Source organism: Dipodomys merriami, unplaced genomic scaffold (genome assembly GCF_024711535.1).
Source record: "Dipodomys merriami isolate MVZ:Mamm:240054 unplaced genomic scaffold, mDipMer1.0.p SCAF_4, whole genome shotgun sequence".
In the NCBI taxonomy this organism is placed as follows: domain Eukaryota; kingdom Metazoa; phylum Chordata; class Mammalia; order Rodentia; family Heteromyidae; genus Dipodomys; species Dipodomys merriami.
Window position 1 is genome coordinate 83,784,600 of NW_027205603.1, and position 19,841 is coordinate 83,804,440.

The following is a 19,841-nucleotide window of genomic DNA, read 5'->3' on the forward strand; positions in this document are numbered from 1 at the left end:
CCCAGCTGCCCCTATGGAATTCTCAGTTGTAATTATCTCCTGAAATGGGAGTGTGGTCAGAATGTCAAGTAGCTCCACTGCCACATCCCATGACGCACAGCTGAGGAGACTGGGATGCCAGCCTGAAATATTCCAAGTGGCCGCAAGGACACTTAAAGGGCAATAATCAATGTGCCTAAAGGGTGGATCCTCCAGGAGGCCTGATTGGAAATATAGGCTCTTAGATAAAAGGAAGGACTATCTGACCAAAGGAGGGACTTTGCACTCTGTGAAAATGTGCTATGGTGGGAAAGGTCATTTGGTGAAATTGAAATGACTGAAGTTATCCATGAGGTAGAAAGTGATCATTTTCCATCTCATAGAAGTCATGCAACTAAATGAGGTCACGTAGGGTAGAGGAGAAGTAGTGCTTTTCTATCTAGGAGATGATATGAATGATTATTTCACTAGTACTAATAATCATCAATTTCATAATTCCTCATAGCAAACCAGTACTATCCATAACTCTGCAACACTTATAACTCCTCAAAGATAACTGGACAGCTGAATGGTTATAAAGTACTGAGAATGATGCCTAGAACTTAGTAAGCACTTTCTTTAATTCCAGCATGATCAGCAATGATGCACACATGCCATTTTTATTGTCTTCCTGATATACTACTCACAGTCTTTTCTTAGACCTTTCTACACCCAATGTACATTGAGTGGGAACTCAGTAAACCACAGTGCTATTATTCACCAAAATGAATCTGCTGTGTAATTTGTGATCCAAAAGACCAAAAGCCTTTTCTTAAGATATGGACCTGCTGTTGTGTAAGCCAAACCCTGCTTTAGCCCTGGGGTTACTCCCCAGGCTCCCTCATGCACATCACCACCAGAAAAGGTACCTTGCTAAAGGGGGTCTCAAGTCCAAACATCTTCCTCCTTGTTTCAGAAGTGCAGGTGTGGGTAAGGGGAAAGGACATAGTATAAAGGTGCCAGGGCTGTCATCATATTCAAAGGCGTATTCCTATGTGAAAATTGTACCTATCAAACCACTTATCTTAAGGGTTTGGATGGGATTGGGAAAGATGGGAGAGGATGGTATAAGGAATGACGTTGATCAAGATGTATTGTTCTCACAATCTGACTTGTGAATTCAAACCCCTTTGTACAACTACTTAAAATAAACTGAAAAGGTTCCAGAGCAATCCAAAAGTTATACCATGATTCTCTGTAGAGAAAAGGGATGGAGCTAGTGACATCTCAGAATTCAATAGGATGGAGGGACAAGTTAGGTCACAGACCCTTCCAGTCAGACAAATGATGTGACTTCTTTAACTATAACCTTTCCATTTATAAAATGAGGAGATATTCAAGCACACCCTTCATGAATGCCAAGGGATAGAAAGAAAGAGCCTGTGGAATCTCTCAGAAATCCCAATAAGTCAGCCCTCTCTGTTTGCTTTGGGTTCTTCATGGTTGTCTTCCATTGATATCTCCCCCAACGACCCCCACCCATGTCCAATCCTGAAGAGCAGAGGAACTACTCACTAAAAGTTGCACTTTGAAACTTCAACCCAAAGTAAACATGGTTAGGAACGCTGGTAACTTCCCAGAAAATGAGGAGTTTTGGATAAGACCAAAAGATGTACTGACAGTCTTGCCAGAAGATAGAAGCACAAGACAAAATAATAAATCTGTGTTGGGAATCCTACTGCCCCAGATCTGTACTCAAAATTGGGATGTCTGGTAAATGATGATATTTACCCTAAAGAGCAGAGGAGTCTGTTGAAGTGGGGGTTAATTTGGGAAATTCAATCCAAAGAACTGAAATCTTCAAACTATGAAGAACACCTCAGGTCTCTACCTAGGCAGGGTGGAAGTTTGAATTTGCAATACAACCAGAATTTAACAAGTTACTGCCCACGTGGGGAGCCTCAGAAAAACAGATGTCACAAACGCTCATTAAACTGCCAAACACTTTCCCAGCATTTCCTCTCCCATCAGAGCTGATTATCAAGATATATAGACACACACAAGCACACATAAATATCTTGATAAGTTACTCGAAAAAGTAGAAAAATGTCTGACAGTTTAATGAGATTTGGGTGAAAGAAAATTCTGTGTTTTAATGTTCTCCGGGCAAAAGAAATAATTCACCGGCATTTCTCAGACTCATTCAGTTTGGCTACATTTCCTAAAATATTTTTCATAAATTTTGAAGAACAAATATCGTTATTGGGCACTAGAAAGGCTGCACTTTTGGGATTGGCCATTTCACCCACATTGCCCAGCTCAGCTCAGCTCTTAGTGATCATTCTTCTGGTGCTGTGCCCATGTCTGGCATCGCTCAATGCAGATAAATTCGCTTCACATCTAGAGCTACTATCTATGGCACATTAAGATGGCAGAAGGTGGCTGAAGAATGGTCATTTAAGATATCCTATGCAAAACTATCTGGGAACACGTGGACCAATTCATTGTCTAGTAACACCAGAGAAAAGAATCTCTTCACAATGAGGATGCTAACATAGAAAGAACATTCCTAGTCATGAACTAGATAAATCAATTTGGACATGATTTTTTAGTGAGGAGGGACATTGGACAAGGAGAATTGTGGGGGGGGAGGGTGAAAGAAAAGGGAGGAGGGATGGAGGGAGAGAGAGTATTCCAAATTGAACTCAGGGCCTAGATGCTGTCCCTGAGATTTTTGCTCAAGGATAGCACTCTACAACTTGAGCCACACCTCCACTCTAGCTTTTTGGTGGTTTATTAGGGATAGACTTTTCTGCCCAGGCTGGCTTCAAACTACAGTCCTCAAAAGTTAGGCTCCTGAGTACCTAGGATTATAGTCGTGATTCACTAGTCTCAACTAGTCAAGAAGATTTTAATTGATAACTGTTAATATCATGTTACATACTGAGATTTTTAGGATTAACAGGCAAAGAAAGGAAATGTTTTACAAAGTGATGGGCAAGTGACATCTCCCCAGGCTTGAATTTAAGGAGCTTAGGAGAAGAGATATAAAGAGTAATTAACAATGTGGGTATGGTATGTGTTCTTGATAAATCTCTTTCCCCTCCGCTTGAAGATTTGCCACAATTATAATATGAAACTAGCACTAAAATATTTCATGTTTCAGAGAGAATTAAGGATCATGAGCCAAAAAAATGCTCCAGAGCTCTTAGCTACTAAATTCAGAGGTATGGCCGCTTACTGGGCTCTATATCTTAATAGCTTTCTGTTGGTTTCTCCTAGAGCAGTTATGATGTGAATGCATAAATATACATGACAACATGAAAAGAGATACCACTGAGAGAGATAGAGAGAGTTGATGGACTCGTAAAGTTCTGATAAAAATTTAACAGTAAAATGATGATAACATGGATAGAAATAGGAGAGACAAGAAAAGAACTTGATTGTCTTGGAACTTGTTGATATTTGAGGATAACAGCGTAAGAGAAGAAACAAGAAAATGGAATCCAAAATGCAATTAAGCAGTAATAATAGCTAGCACTTAATCTCTTCCAAACAACTACTCAAAGTATCTTTTGTAGTGTATTAATTAGCTCTTAGCAGTTTTTGAAAGCAGGTTCTACTAATAGAGAAGCTAAGCGTGGAAATGTTAAATGACTGGTCCATGGACACACAGCTACTCAGAGTACTTGAGTTGCAAAGCCTATACTCTCGGCTTTGTATTGTGATCAAAGGAAACATGTAGACTATGGCCATCTGTGACATGCTGGGCTATTCAAGGACAGTGTCTTAGGGGATGTAAAACTTGAATGGGACAGTAAACTATTTTTGCATACTGGCATGCAATCTTGTTTGGTGCCTTTTCCCCACAGAAAAATAAGACAAAACATAGGAAAACTGAGTTCTGATTCTAAAAATGTAGAATGTAACTCATGTCTCCATAGATCCTTTTAGCAGATCAATTTTTATCTGTTCACAGGACTGGCTAAATTGTTTGGATTTATGGACAAATCAGTTCAGCCAAGCAACACAACAACTCTTGTGTGTGTTTGTTCCATTTTTAAAACAATTTTCTGACCACATGGTTTTGTTTGTTTGTTTGTTTTAACGGAATGAAGCTATCAGCAAAAATGCAGAAAGTTCTATAAACTGTTATGTTTAGAGACTTGGTCAGGTCCAAGTAGATGGAGATTACGATGGTTTTACATATTTTGATTGCTATTCAGCCCAAGGTTATGTACAGGGAGATTCCCATGATGTTTTCTGAAGTTGATTCCCATGATGTTTTCTGAAGTTGATGGATGGAAACACTCTCTGTAGAAGTGTGAAGCAGTGATGCTGATGGACGGAAGCAGAGAAGTACCAATGGAAGTTGACTGAGAGCATTGTGGGAATCATCTTTTGGATATAGAATTAAAATGCAGAGATGATTTATTACTCCTAGAGGGATGCATGGGAGAAAGGAAGTAAAAGGTTATGAGAGACTGACCCTCCTATAACGATCGGTGGGAGAATTCCTGTGTCTGTGTGCTAGCATTATTGTGTGTTGAAGGCCTTGGAATTTCCTGGATCTGAGTTGTCCAAGATGGAAGCCACAAGTGCCACGCGAGTACCAAGCACTGGAAATATGGCTAGTCTGAACTAAAAAATGGGAAAGTATAAAACATAAGCTTCCTTCAGAGACCTAGTATTGGCATACTTGATGGGGGGGGGGGTCCGGTCGTGGGGCCTGGATTCTGGGCCTGGGCGCTGTCCCTCACCTCTTCAGCTCAAGGCTAGCGCTCTATCTCTTGAGCCACAGCACCACTTCTAGCTTTTTTCTTTTTTTTGCTTATGTGGTGCTGAGGAATCGAACCCAGGGCCTCATGCATGCAAGGCAGGCGCTCTACCACTGAGCCACTTTCCCAGACCCTGGCATACTTGATTATGTATTGAAATGTCAATAATAAATGTTGACACTATATCAATAAAATTAAATTTTACTTAAAACATATGACTGAATTTCTATTCTTCTACATGTAATGACTAGAGAGATCAAGATTCACCTGTGGCTCACAGGTAAAGTTCTTGTTATATTTCTGGATGACAGCACTATCTTGGACCCTTTGATGGGAAAGACACCTTTCTTTTCTTTTCTGTTTTTTTTTTTTTTTTTTTTTTTTTTTTTTTTTTTTTTTGGCAGTCGTGGGGCTTGAACTCTGGGCCTGGGCACTATCCCTCAGCTCTTCTGCTCAAGGTGAGTCCTCTACCACTTGAGCCACAGCACCAATTCTGGTTTTCTGGTGGTTTATTTGAGATAAGAGTGCCATGGACTTTCCTGCCTGGGTTGGCTTTGAACTGTGATCCTCAGATCTCAGCCTCCTTAGTAGTTAGGATTTCAGGCATGAGCCACTGGCACCTGGCATGGAAAGACTTTCTAAGAGAGTAGAGAAAGCTACCACAATGGTTGGATTTGAGGTTCAGAAGGCTGATAACTTATGTGGAAACTTGCTTGGATTCAAGCAGACTTGAAATTACAGTTCCCCAGTTCTAAACAAAACCTAGCTTGGAAAAAGAAAGAACTTAATAAGAAGTCTTACATTAATGGGATATTTTTTTGCATTTTCCTTGAGAGAGGACAGATAAGATAACAGTTGCCTTCCTGGAGGCTAGAGGCTGAAGAGGAATCATTGATCTAAGAAATGAGGTGGCAACTTGAAGACCAAGAACTAAACAAAATACTGATTCTAAGACTGAGATCAAAACTATTCAATAGCCACCTCCATGAGAGATCTACTTGATACCTCCCATTCTTTTATGTTCTGTTTAGTCACTGTTTTTGTTCATTTTACTACACCTCCTATTTATTCTGAGAACCTAGAGAAATACTGAGCAAGCTTCTGCCACTTGTCAAAAGGGAGTATGGAATGACTCCAAAACATATGCCTATTACTATGTATCATAGAGATTTTTTTAATGCTCAATAGCACTAAAAACTGTCTTAAGTTCTCTGAACCTCTCCCAACCAAATATGACTCCAAAACATATGCCTATTACTATGTATCATGGAGATTTTTTTAATGCTCAATAGCACTAAAAACTGTCTTAAGTTCTCTGAACCTCTCCCAACCAAATATAGTCCCTGGAACATGGTAAGCATCCCATAGCTATTTGATGAGTGGACCAATGACTCAGAGAAAAGTAGTACTCAAGAGAACAGTCAGATGAGCTGCCTCTTCCTGTTATGTCTCCTCTTAAAGCTTTCTTTTACTATCATTCTTGCAAGATTTTGCCTTATAGAGATCTAATCTTATGGTGCAGGGAAAATGAGATCTTTCACATGCAGTGGGACAGCCAGTTTTCCACTAATTAAACCACTAAACCTACATCCCTGGGAAGGACCTCAGGGGCCAGGCCTAAAGGCTTTCCATATTGTATCTATGTCAAAGAATGAACTATAATCTAAGTAGCATTCAACCTCATTTTATAGATTATGGAATTGTGGTGTTAGAAGGCCAAACAAGTAGCCAAAATGTAGGCAGCCAGCAAAGGTGGAGCTGAGATTTGAACATAGACAGTGTGACTCCCGAGAACATTCTCCTTTATGCCATAATTATATTTCCATTGTTACCATCTATAAATTCTAAAATGATGCATAATAATAATAAATTCTAAAATGATGCATAATGACTCCTGTGAAGTCTTTGCTCACTGTGTGGGCAAGGGCAGTATGTGTACATGTGAGAATGAGTATCTGTGCTGTAACAAAGATAAATGTGCCTTTCCTCACCCACTCCCAGTAAGACATGTATTCTTAATTGACTCCAGAATTTGAACACCTTCTTAGTTAACTAGTTTATTTTAATGATAGTAAATTGCATCATATTTAATTTGATTATCCAGTTGGTTGTTATATCAGTAACACATAGACCTCTCTTTCTCTGCAAACTTTTCCAAAGCTACATGTTTTACATATACAATAAATCATTTAGAAAGCACTCAACCCTATTCAAATCTGAGAAAAATAGAGAAACTATTCTCTTCCTTTATCTTTAATTGCTTTTTTTCTTGTACACAAAGCTACATCTTGAAATATAACATATACACCAAAAAATTTTTGTGTGACAACTTAAATGTCAAACAAAAACATTTTAAATTATAAAAATTCCATAGGATAAAATAGTACAAACTATTAAGATAAGATGATGTTAAGTGAAATGAACCCCAAGATAAGGACACAAGTGTTTTTTTTTACTTTCTTGCTATTGTTTCTAACGTATTTATAAGGTACCACGTGATTTTTGTTGTTGTTGTTGCTTTGTATGTCCCTCTCCCATGATATAACCCCTGTTTTTACTGTATTTGATGTTGGTATAATTTGGGGAGGGGAAGGGAAAAACAAATTGTTTAAATAGGGATACAGGTTGACCCATTGCAACAATGAGATATACAAGACATTATGTTGGAAAAGGAACTTTACAATTTAGACAGGGGTGGGGGAGAGGGGTGAGAGGGGTGAATTTGAGGAGGTGGGAGGGTAGGGATGATAGGGGAAAAACAAAGGAGGAGGCAACAATGCTTGATAAAAAATGTACTCATTACCTTGCTCATGTAATTGTAACCCCTCTGTACAGTTTTTTTCACAATAAAAAACTTATTTTTAAAAAAGATTCCAAGTACAAAGAGGTTTACTAAGTACAAAACAGCTATAGAAAAGTGACAAGTGGAAAGGAGATATAACTACATGAATTAAAATAACTAATCTGTATAGCTTTATATAGAGAAGGTAGGATATATACCAAAGCACAAACATAAATCTAGATGCCAGATCTGTCTCTCTGTCTCTGTCTCTTTCTTCTTTCTGATTCTGATTTGATAAGAATTTGGCTGTAACTTTTGATTGGCAGGTTACCTGTGGTGTATGAGGGACTACCCTGAGCAAGAGTGTTTATTGGTCCAAGTTCATTCTGAGGTGAGGACACACTATTGAGTGACTCAAACTCCAAAAGTAGAGGAACAAGACATGTAACCATAGTGCAAGTATATATATAGTAAAGCATATAGCTGGAGATGGAGCCCAGAGCATGGAAATGATCACTGTTGATCTTTCCATTCAAGGGCAAAAAAAGAAATGGCATCTCTGTCCTGAGGAAGGGAGAGAAAGAAGGAAAAATCTGTAGAGTACAGGAGACCAGTTAGAAATGATGACATGGAAAGTTCAGAGGCCAGAACTCAGACCAAAAATCCCAGAAGTTGGAGCTGGGTGGTCAGAAGTACAGTGAGGATAGATGTCCAGGAACTGGATTCAGGTGGACAAACACATTCCCTACGAATGCCTGTCAGCAGAAGAGGTCCAGGACGGTGGATGGTATGACAAAGAGGGAGATTTTTAACAGCAAGTACGTCATTCATCCACGGAGCAGAGGAGATTATAAAAAGGAGGATTAGCTCTTTTTCACCTCTATATGCCCCAACCTTCACTCAGTGTAGCATGCAGATGATGTTCAATAAATGAGCATTGATTTGAACTGGTAAAATAGGTTACAAGCAGAGAGAGATCCATCCGTTCTTTAAGGTTTTAAATTTGATGGCCTGGAGACTAAAGGTGTCTCTGTAAGGTCAGCTCAGAGTTGAGAGGGAATGAGGGAATCGAACTTGGAATCTGCTGGGCTGTGGGAGGCCCATAGGAAAACATCAGATTTGAAATAGAATTCCCATAGCCCCTAGGCTCAAAAGACTGACAAAAAGGAAGGTAGGGTTCCCTGGAAAATTCTTCCCATGTAGCCTAACTAGATAATCCAAGCCAGCCTGGCTTCTGGAGAGAGGAGGCCATCAGAATGCAGAGTCCACGATGCTGCTGCGAGAGGAATGCTGGCCTCCATCTCCCCTGCCTCCTTCTCTTCCAACATAAGGTGTCACTGGGGAGTCTGCTCTTGCTTCCATTTCTGCTCAGTGACAGGAAATTCCTTCGTGGCAATGGCTCATGACAAACAAAGTTGCGGTAGATACCTCCAGAGAGTCTTAGGAAGTCTTTGTGAAAGCCCTGCATTGGGTTGGTTTTCTTTGCCTTTGGTTCTGTGATGTTTCCCATCAGGATTTAGGGAGAAACAAGAGTAGCCAACAAGCCACGGGATTAGGGGCTGGGAAGGTGGCTCAGTGGCGGAGTGCTTGCCTAACATGCATGAAGTCCAGGGTTTGATTCCTCAGCACCACATAAACAGAAAAAGCCAGAAGTGGGGCTGTGGCTCAAGTGGTAGAGTGCTAGCCTTGAGCAAAAGAAGCTCAGGGACAGTGCTCAGGCTCTGAGTTAAAGTCCCAAGACTGGCCAAAAAAAAAAAAAAAAAAAAGGAACAACGCTATCAAGCTCTTCATGTAGAATTATACAATATTCCCTTGCCTGGGCTTATTTTAACTAAAGGAAACGTGGCTTCCTGGGTACCCTCTCGATACATAAGAATCACAGAAATGGTAAGCATATGAAATAAAATAAACCTGTAGTTGCTATTTGGGCAAACTTCCTTCATTTCTATGTTGTTGTTGTTGTGTTAAGCCTATATGTAATAACCGTTTTAGGCTTTTCATTTTTGTTTTATATTTAAGTGACAAATAAATTGTCAGATGGCACCTTGTCGTCGTTCTGTCCCATCTTCTTAGAAAAATAAATTGCTTGAGGGAGTAGTGCAGTAATTTTAGACCAGAAAATACAAGCCAGATGTCTCTTATATGAAGCTGTCCCGCCCAAGGATATATGCCTTAGTCATTAGAACGTGTTCTAAATATTACCGCCAAGCCCTCGGAATGATGGGTCTGTACCCTCACGTATACTTAACTGCTGGCATGCGGCTTTGTCTCTGTGTCTTGTGCTCCTATTTCCATTGATGTAAAGGAAGCACCAATTAAATAACACTCCATTATTAGAGAAGGAGGCACAAGTCAGAGGAGGCAGGGGCCCGCCCCTCACCCAGAAACAATGCGAAGCCTGCTGGCTGAGGGTCCCGGCCTCCCTTGTGCTTAGCCTTGGACATTCCCCAGCACACCCTCTAAACATGTCTTAGGCTGTCCTGTTCTGTCTGATTATTCAGACTATATTGTCCAGAATAGAGGAAAGGAAAATGGAGTGGAATCCTGGAGATGACAAGAGGGAGGATGAGAGGGGCAAAGAGAGAGAGAGAGACAGAGAGACAGAGAGAGGGAGAGAGAGACAGACAGAGAGACAGAGAGACAGAGAGAGACAGAGAGAGGGAGAGAGACAGAGAGAGAGGGAGAAGGAGAGACAGAGAGACAGAGAAAGGGAGAGACAGAGAGGGAGAGGGAGAGAGAGGGAGGGCGAGAGGGAGAGGGAGAGAGAGGGAGGGAGAGAGAGAGGGAGAGAAAGAGAGAGAGAGGTAGGGAGAGAGAGACAGACAGAGACACACAGAGAGAGACAGAAGAGAGAGAGAGACAGAGAGACAGAGAGGGGGAGAGAGAGATAGAGAGAGGGAGAGAGAGACCATCAGAGGGAGAGAGAGAGGGAGGGAGAGAGAGAGAGAAAGAGAAAGAGAGGCAAAATGGGAAAAACAGGAAACAGAATAGTGAGAAAAGTAAAAATGCCTAGAGACAGGAAGCAGGATTGCGAATCCCGCTAATCTGCACGGTGCAGCTGGTCTGCTCTGTGTTTTATACCCACTCGGCTGTGGTCTCTGTGCACCCTGGCATCAATGATTAAGTAAGGACTCATCTTCAGTTTCCAGAAAGAAGAAAGCGCTTTATTTCTGGCCTTCTGAGTACTGACTGCTAGGTCTCATTGATTTTTTTTATGATATCTGGGTGTTTTGAATTCAGGGCCTCTCTCTTGCTAGGCTGGATGGATAGTACTGATACTACTGGCTATTTTCAGGATAGGATCTCAATTCCACCCTGGGTGTGTGTGTGTACCTTGCCATAACCCACCTACTTTAGCTGATGGGATCATGGGTGTGTGCCACAGTATCCAACTTTCACCTTTTCAGGACCTTTTCTGCCCAGGCTGGTCTAAAACCACGATCTAACCTCAGCCTTCCATGTAGTTCAGAGTAGAAAGCGTTTGCTGATGCATCCAGTTATGGTTTGAAATGGAATCTCCTCTACGTTTCTTCCCAGGCTTTCCTTGTACTACGATGCTCTCAGCCTCCCCCAGTGGCTAGGATTACAGTGTGAGCCACTCACTGGTGCCTGGCCTTACAGTTTCAATTGGAATGCTACCTCCTACTTCCTGACTTCCCTAGATAAAGCAACATATCCTCAGCTCTATAACTTTCCATTTTCATTGCCTACACAGCTCTTGGTCTGCAGTGGCTTTGTAATAGTTCGTTGCCGTTATTAATAGTACTGTTATTTTACTTATTTGTAGTCTCTCTCTTAGTACCAAAGTCTTTGAGTGCCATGAGCATGGGAATGCATCTCTCTCATCACTACCTTACTGCAGTTATTTAGCCTGCAAGACCTCTAACAGATGTCAGATATGTATAGATTAGTAATGTTAATGACTAAATAATGGGTCTACAAGATGGTGTAGATGGCCAGTGGAAGGAAAGAAACTTCAGTAAAACATTCTTTTTCCTTGTATAATATATATATATATATATATATATATATATATATATATATATTTAGCATTAGGATTCAAAATAAAAAACCTGTCAAACACAAAGCTAAAATTGTAGCTAAAATAAATACTAAAATGGCATAAACATAGCATAAAAAGTGATATCTAAGAGAATATATTTCAAAGAACTTTCACTATATTGATATCTTAGAAAGCTCTTAATAGTATGGTTTTCATATTAAGAACTTGGGTTTTCTGGTTATGTTTAGCATCCTTGTTAAAACACCCAGTAAATGGAAGCCATTTTGTTCCATAAATTACATGCTGTATTGCGATTCCTATATAGGCCATGAAAAAAATATTTCTCATTCCTTTCTAAATATACAATTAACAAATAGTCAATTATTCTCACAGAGTAACATAGTTTTTCCAATTCAGCAATTAAAATACTGCTATTTGTTACCATCATAAAAGAGGAAATGGTGCCTGGGCCAAGAGGAAATTTGGAAAGGAAATGTGACTGGAGAAATTATTTGGAAAGGCGAAATGAAGGAGGAAAGGGACCGAAAAAGAAAAATTAGAGGTTGGAAATGAAGTAATTCCAGCCTGACTCTAATAACCTGTGTTCCCTGGGCCAGAGGAAGCAAGACCTGACAAAGGGTTCTGCAGACTGATGAATGAGATACTTCAAAAAATACTTCTAGCCAGTCAGGAGCCTCAGAACTTAGCCCAAATACAGAGACCTGAGGTCAGGTCTAGGGCTTTTGGCTTCTCACTTTCCTGTATGGAAAACTGGAGTGGCAAATTGTCCTTCAATCACACTTACTAGATGAAATGTGATCATGTCTCACCTGCCCCAGCCAAACCCAGACTCATAGTCACAGAAGAGAGCTACACAATTCTAGCAAAAAACAAAAAACAAACAAACAAAAAACACTGAGTGAACATTTGGCTTGGGGATGTAAATTGGGAAGTGTCTCTATTTCTTCCCTGTAACTACAGTTTCAATAGAGCAAATGTTTGCAATTCTAGATGTCAGTAAATCTGCTGCTGAAGAGAGCCAACTTGCCTTTGGATGATGGTGGTCCTTGCATAGCATCAGAGTTATAATTGTAATAACTGTTATTTCATTATATAATGAAGTTGCTTTAGATCACTTGGAGCCAACCATGTGTGCATGCACCAGTATATGTATACAAGGTCTGTATAGATATATTATATATTATACATGTAGTATTTGTGTATGTATATATGTGTGGATTTTGTATGTGCATGTGCATGCATATGCACACGCACATCTTGAACTTTTCCTCTCAACTTGTTTTTCTTGGAGAAAAACTCCAGTCCTTGCTAGTTGAAGACTAGACTTGGAGCCCACAACATTCTAGGGCCCTGTGCTCAAACTATTCTGATTGCATGGGACAATATCCCATGCATTTCTACTATAGAGTATTTTGTCTGAGTTACCCAATGCAAATGCCAGATGGAACTTTCTGATCCCCAAATCAAGCCCTCAGGATGAGACCAGGAAGAGAGGGCTCTTATGGACTTTAATAGATAGTCTATGTGGGCCAACAATGTAGTACTGCCTGTTTGGGTTTTTTTTTAATTGCTATAACAGAACATTTGTGCTGGGTTACTTATAAAAAGCAGATTCGTGTCTGGGAGATGGTGGCTCACTCTTAGAATCCTAGCTACTCAGGAGGCTGAGATCTTGAAGATTATAGCTTGAAGCAGGCCATGAGATGACATCTTCAAAAAATAACTGGCAAAAAGTCTATCTAGAGGCCTGGCTCAAATGGTAGAGTAGTAGCTGAGCAAGCAAGCTGAGTAAGTGGGAGGCCCTAACTTCAAACCCTGTTACCAAGAGGAAAAAAGCAATTAAAAGATAAAAAGAAATTCATTTTGGTACACACATGTGGAAGTCGGTGTGCCTGGTGCCAGCAACTCCTCATTGAGATGGTACACAGATACCTGTGGAAGAGAATCCACACAGGAGAAAATCAGGGGAGGTGGCAGCTTACTTTAAAACAACCCACCTGTGTGAGGATTAACCCATCCACCAGAGCTATCTCAGGAGACATTAATCCACTCATGAGGGAATGCCCATGACCTGCCTGCTCGTGAAACGTTCTACCACTTCTCAACACTGTACATTAACAAATCCAGTCTGAATATGAAGTTTGTTAGAGAAAGAAAATACACACCTTATTTCCGGATCTAGAAAAACATTTAGTTCTTAGGCCACAGCAATAGTTTCCTGTATAAAACAAAAGAGGAATCAATCTCAAAGTATTTGCCAAAGTGAAAAGGAGAGCTTCTCAGAGTGGTCAAAGTTTTCACAGCTTACCCTATGAAGAAGCATCTGGGTGCCACTCCTGACAAGGTCCTAGAATTCAAATACTTGCTGAAAAACTGAAGGAAGAGAAGACTTCCTGTACCATGCCTAAAAGAAGCAACATCTATTTTTAATGGCAGAGTATATGAGAAAGTGCAAACAGATTTGCATTTTCAGGAGATGAATGGATCTCTGAGCTGGGCAAAATGGTATATGCCTGTAATCCCATCAGGAGGAGCTTGAGATCAACCTGGACCACATAATGACACACCATGTAAAAAGGAAAAATAATTAGCAAGAGCTCCTAACAGCCAGATTTAATGGTAATTAAGTGGTAGTTTTGTTATATAGTGAGCTTTCTGTCATAGCAAATATGTCAAGTACAAGAGGGCTGATAGTTACATCCACGGGATAGAAAGTTCCTGCCAATGTTTCTCTGAATCAAAAACAAAGAAGAAAAGGGAGGTTAGGGAGTCTTTTCCCCCTGGGAGATCTGTTTTAGTCTTTCTTAGATTTTAATTAACACATAAAAATATAAACATTTTATATATTTTGATGGCACCCTCATATATTCTTCCCTGCTAATTCCTGCCTCATCTTATAATATCCAACATACAGAATCAAACTGTGTTCATCAAAAATGAATAGACAGGGCTGGGAAGGTAGCTCAGTGGTAGAGTGCTTGCCTTGCATACATGAGGCCCTGGGTTCAATTTCTCAGCACCACATAAGTAGAAAGAGCCAGAAGTGGCTCTGTGTTCAAGTGGTAGAGCGCTCGCCTTGAACTGAAGAGCTGAGAGACAGCGCCCAAGCCCAGAGTTCAGGCCCCACGACTGGCAAAAAAAATGAATAGACAAGGAAGGTGTAGTATAGACAGATAAGGGAAATACAAGAAAAGGAAGAAAACCCCACCACTGTTAGTAACCACCTGGACAAACAAGAGGGACTTAGGATGATGTAGAGTGAAAGAAGCCAGACATAGAATCACAAATACCATTTCATTCATAGGTAGAACCTAAGAAAATTGCATTTGTAGAAGTTAAATTTGTACCCTCATTACTAGAGGCAAGGGAACACAGACAAATGCTGAACAAAAGATACACAGGACAAATGATCCTTTAAGATGTACTTTAAAGCACAGAGACCACAGTTAATACCAACATATGCTGCTATACGCTCACTAAAAGAGATCAATATCAAACATTCGCCCTGCTACAAACTAGTCAGCATGTGACATGATGGATATAAATTATGCTAGTATCTTCATTTCATTGAGTATACCTATATCATAGTACCACATAGTCCTCATAAATTCATGCAATTTCTATTTATCAATAACAAATAAAATTTTAAAAAATGTAGTTGCAAACATCTAGCCCTTGAGGTAAATCTGAGAGACTCAGTTAAAATCAACAGATACTGGTGGCTCACACCTATAATCCTAGCTACTCAAGAGGCTGAGATCTGAGGATGGCAGTTCAAAGCCAGTCTGGGAAGGAAAGTCCATGAGACTCTTATGTCCAGTTAACCACCAGAAATCCAGAAGTGACATTATATCTCAAAGTAGTAGAGCATTAGCCTTCAGTGAAAAAGCTCAGGGACAGCGCCCAGGCCCTGTGTTCAAGCCCTACAATAAACCAAAAAAAAAAAAAAAGAAAGAAAGACAAATGATTGTCATTCTCATTACAGAAGCCTATGCACTGGGAGGAAATATTTTGGCAGCTGAAGATGTCAACTAGCATTCTTCAAGAGGGGGTACAGCAGAGGAGACGCCTCAGGCCGAAGCCACAGAGTTTGTGTAGGGTCTGCTGTGCATTCAAGTGTGCTGAGGAATTTTCAGGCAGACGCTGACATGGGGGAGTCCATCCTGAATTCCAGACTCCTGGAAACAGAACTTACAGCTGCAAGGGAAGCACCACTTGCATGCAGAGGTCAGGAACACAGCACAGATGCAGGCATTATGTCCAATGAGCCCCCTGCCCAGGCGGTGTCGGTGGACCTAGCAGTGCACTGTGAGCAGGAACCTCATGCAATCCGTTAGTCAGAAAACAGACTGAGCAGAGGCGCCAGATTTCCCCCTCCTAGGTGACATCATTTGGAGGCCCATAACTCATGCTTGCAACACTTATTCAAGAGAGACCAGCTATGCTTGGTGGAGACAGTCACAGGAAAGTGAAATGACCCAGGGGTTTAGTAACGCCAGCTGTTTCCACTTCAGAAAATAAAAATAACAGAATTTAAAATGATACAAAGTTCAAAGCTAAACAAACACAGGAGAAGCCATTTGCAAGCTGTAGATAGTGTGGGGTCTCTGTGGTGAATGGAATTCTCAGTGACTCTTCAGTGTTGCAAGTATCCGGCAAATAATACGTTGAGATGATAAGGCGTAGTGGAATATGCAGTGAACCTTGGAAGTGTGAAGGTCTGGATGGAGGTACCAGGCCTGTCCTTTTACAACGTGCACGAGCCAATGCCGTACACTCAACCACTCTGAACATGATGGGAGAGATGAGATGAGGTAGATGCATGCCCAAAGACCACGAGGCTGCTGATGGAGAGGGGGATCTCCCTGCAACTAACAGAGAAAACGCTGTGTTGGAAAGCACAGTGCTTAGTTCACTGTGAACTTCGGAAGGAAGGAAGGCCAGTGTGAAAGAAGGAAAAGACCACTGCAACTCAGAGCAATTTAAATGCCAAAAGAAAAACCCAAGGTGTGGTGACTGACAGCGCTGGGCTAGACCTTGCGTTAAATGATCATGTGCGTTTGCCAGGGGATAGACAGCAAAGATGGCAGCTGATAGATCAGACAGGACCGGAAAGTGAACACGAAGAGAGGAAGGGAGGAGAAGAAGGAAGGGAAGCCTTCCCTGGGTTACGCTGAGTTGGCCACTCGACATGAAAATTCATGTTCTCCGCTGACTCAAACGCTCCCCTTTGGTTTGCCTGGCTCAATCCTGCTCATCCTGAGCAAGTCTGGCTAGTGTCTCCCATCTGCCTTCTGTAGGTGGTCATGTGACACAGCGTTTACTTGCATTGAGACAGAACTGTTTCATACTACATCTTTTCTCTTCAATGGGTTCTCCATTCCTTGGGAACACCTTTTCATCTCTGCTCTACCCTGAAGCCTCTGTGCCTAGGGCAAAGCCTGACACATAGTAGGAACCTCAGAAATACTTTCCAGTTGCATGAACTACCATATATCATCTCCACGTTCCTGAGCTGGTGAATCTGATCACTGTGTATTACACACATGTATGAAGATAGTGCCGTAAAACTTCTACACTGGGCAATTAACACTAATAAAAATGGTGAATCTCAGTTTTTTGTAAATCTCTCCAAGCAACTGTCAACAGGTACTAACCGAGCGCTTTCTCTGAGCCAAGCAATCTTAGACTTGGTGCTGAGACCTGGCTCTAAGAAGAGCTCAGTGTATAGGGAGAGATATGCATAAAGCCCAGTAAGGGTGCTAACGTATGAGGAACATCTGATGAATGTGTGTGGTTTCTTGGTAGCCTAGCAGAAGGAGCAGGAGAGTGTTCATAGACAGCTTTGAGAAGGAAAAGTAGGACATGTAGGTAGGAATGAGAATCTATGTGAACATTGCATCTTGCACATGTAAAAGCCAGCAGCCTAGGAATAGTTCTGCATGTTTGGAGAATAACCAGAAGGAGAGACTAAGAAAAGGAGAAGCTGATGGAGATGGAAAATCCTAAGTATCGCAAGACAGTGGATCATCCACTTGAGAATCATTTCCTTTTCTTCCTCAGCTGCCACTCCAAATCCATGCTCATCCTTCAGCCTACTATTAGCCATACCCTTGTTCATGTCCCTTGATTAATACTCAAGTCTTCAAAGGCAGCATTTCAATAGCTTCTCAGTGCATTTAACAGGCAAGGAACTCAGCCTTCTTCCAGAACCCATCTTGTTGAGACTTTTCACTGCAGATTTACTCCCAGTGTGATTGTTGCAAGAATTTGTCTAACAGAATGAATGATCAAGCCTGAGTAAAAGGGATTATGAAAAACTTAATAGCATTGTAGCAATGTAGTTGTTAATGAAATACAGTTGGCTGCTCTCGCCATTTGGCACCAACCGACTCAACACTGTCAACATCACAATACGATATTTGTTCCCAATTATTTTATGGCAACAACTGAAATACAATATGGTATTAATCATATTTATTATAAGTATCAATTTGAGAAATTTCTGACATGCCAGAAGATGAATAGGTTTATTATGAAAAGCAATTCTGCTTGGTGCATGCTGACTGCTGCTGTGTAATAAATAGACTCTGCAGGGTTTTTTTTTTAAGAAGTAAAGCAAAAAAATAAAAGAGCATGACAAACAAAAAAAGGAATCATGAAGACCCTTCGGATGCCTGCTGTGAACCTGAGTCAGGCACCACCAGGAATTTCGGACCCCTAGGACTTTAGTAGGTGATAGAATAGCACAGATTCTCATAAAGAACAAGGGGCAACAAGAAAAGGGTTCACTGAAGGCATAGGACATTTTCTGATAATGCAGCAGCCTCCAAAAGGCTCCTCTTCCAACACTCTCCTGATGTACAGTGCAATGGGTACTACGATTATGCCACTGTTTCTCCAGAAAATCCCTTAACCTCTGTCCACTGCAGGATTCATCCTTCACTTCTACCAATACTTCCTTCTCCGAGAGCTCTTCCTGACTAGCTCTTCACAGAACTAACAACCACCTCGCAAGCCTTACATCTTTAAAAAAAATTATAAAGCATCTGAAATTATGTTTGCTGACTTCTTCTAATTATTTTTAGGATGCACCATAAACAAAATGAGAGTTGAGCTACATACCACATGGTGCATTCTATTCAGTGTCCAGCATACTCATAGGAGTTACAAATAACAACGAATGAAAAAAGAAGCCAACAAGATGAATAAACCTATCCAGGCAGTTGGGCAGTGTTTTTCTGAACTAAACTTGGGCAATTTCACCTCTTTGAAATAGCTCTCTTTAAAATACATTTTGAGTTTCAGGCCTGTTGATATATTCCAGCCCCAGTTTCACTTATATTTTGTTCAACAGCTTTTGAACCTGTTGTTTCTTTTGAGCCGTTTGAATCAATTCCCATTTTTATCACCTAAGCAACTCTGAGGAAACTGAATTATGTCCTTGCCTCACTATACTGGCTGAAATGATGTATTTCCTATGTCCACACATAGTTCATCATTTACACTGCTGCTTCTACTTCTGCCTCCGATCATGAACACTCATGATTCAGCATTCCTAAAGACAATCCTCAATTAAATATTCCTCTCCTGCCCAAGTCTCACTGATTCTTATTGGACCTTATTAGTCTTTTCCACTTCAGATCTGAAAGCAGTAGCAACAATGTCAAGCTGACCTTCATTTTGTATCAGAGACAGTCTTCCTCTCATCCCTCCTCTCTGACTCTTTCTTTATACCATTTCTGCTGTTGAGCTCCATCCAACTCCTTCATTTTCTCAGGAGATTGTACAGAAATAGAGAAAACATAGAAGGATGTTGGTAAGTCCAGATTTTTGTGGAATTTACTGTAAGAGGATATGATTAGTCAAGTCAGGCAAGTAATAAGATCTATTTTTAAAAACACCCAGTGAAACTTACTGGAGAAATAGTAGAGAGAAAGATATATTGGGACTTCAAACAAAAGGTGATTTAAAAATCACCTTCAATATTGGGGACAAGAAGATAAGAATGCTTTTCAGAAGCCAGGAGTTTTTTTCCTACACAGTCTAGCCTTCGAACAGTAATAAATTGTCATTGAGAAAGCACTGTTGAATAGAAGAATCATTTGAATGTCTTTGAAGTCCGAGACAGTAGGTAGAGGTCAGAATTTATATTCTTAAAAGCAGAATCAGATATTGAAGCTAGCCTCACCAGAGAGTTGTAATCATTCTCCTGTTTATCTATAAGATTCAAATCAAATGTCACTTCTTCAGGGATAATTGTCCTCAATCAAGCCCTTTCCCCTGCCCCCTACTGACT